The following is a 2585-nucleotide window of genomic DNA, read 5'->3' as shown; positions in this document are numbered from 1 at the left end:
ACGCAGAGACAATCAGAAGGTAAAGGTCCATGAAGTGATATCTGGATGTGAGCAGTGAACCAGATGATCCAAGTAAAGATTTAATGTTCCTGCTGATCCACTAAGAACCAGCAGAACCTCTGATGGTCCACATCAGCTCAGTCTGGTTGAGTTCCAGCAGATCTCACCAACCACATCATGAAGCTTTCCTTCCTGCTGAACTGATCTCACAATGCACACAGGAACCAAGTCCTGATGAACCAGACTGGTTTACCAGGTATTTCCCAGTGGGTGGTGGAAATGTGTCCCACTGTTAGTCTGACATGGAGCCAGGAAGCAGCAGAACATCATCATCATCACCCAGAGATGAAGATATGAAGGTGTTTTCATTAGAACAGAGCAGCTGGTTTAGATAATGGATCAAAACTCTGTAAATATAACTGGGAACATCTGAAACTTACTGGTTCAGTTTACAGCAGTTAGAAACAGCTCACCTCTCTGATGGTGGAGATCCAGGAGATTTAAAGGTAATGGGCTCAGTCTTTGAAATGTTGCTCTTAAAGGACACACAGCTGGGTTCTCGTTCTGCTTCTGATTTGACCCTCTGATGAATCCTGATGAGAAAAATTCTCAATAAAATATTTCTGTGTATTTTTTCTGTAAAGTTTATTTTGAATGTGGAACATTTTAAAATACTGAGCTATGAGACCCAACAGAACCAGACAGGTCATCAACTTGATGCTCTAAATGATTCCCATCAGAACCGGTCCAATCCTCCAACATGTTCCTGATCATTGATCCTCCTGAATAAATTCCAGCCTTGTTTAAAGAGCAGAAAGATCTGATTCTCAGACAAACATGCTGGTTTAAATGACTGAGAGAAGTTTGATGATCTTAGTGTTGAGCTCTGACATGGAGAAGAACCAGGAGTCGTTTCCACTCTGACCATCCAAGGAGGATCTGATGGAGCTTCATTAAGAACCAGAAGGTCCAATAGAGACCATCTGGTTCTGAATTAGATCCAAATGAGATATAATTTAGATTAAATGCAGAAATGGTTGATAATCCTTGATGTTTGAACCGCAGAGTTGAAACTGGAATCATATAATTTTTTAATGGAGGTCTAATCGTCCACCGTTAATCTGTTTATTGTCAGATGCTCAAAATCTGATTTATTGATTCATTGATTTTGAGAACAATCCAAATATCAACCTAGAAATGAAATTCACTTATGGATTTGTGTATCTGTATTAATATTAATATTAATATTGGACCAAGTGCATGATTTTGTTTCATTTGGAAACATTAAGTTGATGCAGAACTTGGTATCGTCACATGGCCACAATGACAAAGAGATCAGCAGTTAGAAACAGCTCACCTCTCTGATGGTGGAGATCCAGGAGATTTAAAGCCAAGTATGCCATGTTTTGACCTGTCGCTCTTAAAGGTCACACAGCTGGGTTCTGGTTCTGGTTCTGGTCTGAGTCTCTGATGGATCCTGACAGAAACATGATGATTAAAACTGAATCTGTTCAGTCTGGATGAAGCAGCAAAGAGGAGCAGCAGCAGCTTCATCACCACGTCTGTTTTGGCCTGATATAGTGAACGCTGTGTGAAAAGGGCTGTGGACAGTTAGAGATGGTGACCTCACCTCTGACCTTTGCTCTGGCTCTCATCTTCCCCACACAGAGTGGTTTTAGAGGGAGGGACTCCCTCCTCTCTGTCCTCACACTGATCCATGCTGCTGAATTCACATCAGCTCACACACACTTTCTAGCTTCACCTGCAGAGGAAACACACATCATTCATCTGCACATCAACTCTGATCATCCTTTACATCATTAGTGCTGGAAAAAGATCAGCTGCTCCTCCTCTGATTGGCTCTTCTTCTCTGCTTCATATCAGTGTCAGGTGAATGCAGTCAGACAGCAGAGAGGCAGAGGAAGCTGCATCAGCTGCTGCACTTCTACTATCAGTCCACTAGATGGAGACATGGAGCAACATTTACATTCACTGGTTCAACCTGCACTTCTACTATCAGTCCACTAGATGGAGACATGGAGCAACATTTACATTCACTGATTCAACCTGAACAACAGGAAGGATTTTAGTTCATTATCTCTACAAGTGGATTATCTGCTTTAACTATTGACTATTTAATAATATGACTCAATCGAAGACAATTTAAGAAAAAAGTCATTTCATTTAGAAACGAAGCAGCAGGAAATTGTTGTGATTGAAGTTGATGGTTAAGAACAAAGTTTGATTCCTGGAAATAAAATCATGTATCAATTTGTTTAGAGAAAGAAAATAAAGAAACATCATCTGTTCATGTTTTTTCTTCCAATTGATCAATATTTTAATAATCCTGTATATTAGCTTTCAAACAGCAGGGAGATGAAACTTTCAGCTGAATTTAGAAGTGAACATTTTCTCCAAACAGAATCAAGTCAAATAGTTTCTGTTCACAAAGTTCAATAGGAAACAAATCAAACTTACAGTTTGTTCAGACGATCCAAAGAGTTGAAGAAGAACATCTGAACAGCAGACTGAGACCCAACAGAACCACAGCAGTGGTGCCACACCTGAACAGAACAAACTGAAAG

The 2585-nt window shown here is 40.2% G+C and overlaps 1 long non-coding RNA gene across 1 annotated transcript; it reads right to left on the bottom strand.

The window, feature by feature from the left end:
• Positions 1-293: 293 nt before the first annotated feature.
• Positions 294-2068, bottom strand: LOC148156069 (uncharacterized). The gene is made up of 3 exons (XR_015764760.1): positions 1631-2068; positions 1358-1477; positions 294-593 (listed from the first exon to the last, which is right to left on the bottom strand). It is a non-coding gene; the product is annotated as an uncharacterized LOC148156069 (long non-coding RNA).
• Positions 2069-2585: the final 517 nt, after the last annotated feature.

The sequence above is a fragment of the Poecilia mexicana genome, unplaced genomic scaffold (genome assembly GCF_051168715.1).
Source record: "Poecilia mexicana isolate PSO_F unplaced genomic scaffold, ASM5116871v1 scaffold_12, whole genome shotgun sequence".
NCBI classification, from domain to species: Eukaryota; Metazoa; Chordata; class Actinopteri; order Cyprinodontiformes; family Poeciliidae; genus Poecilia; species Poecilia mexicana.
The sequence above is the reverse complement of the archived record's forward strand: the minus strand, read 5'-3'. Positions and strand labels throughout refer to the sequence as shown.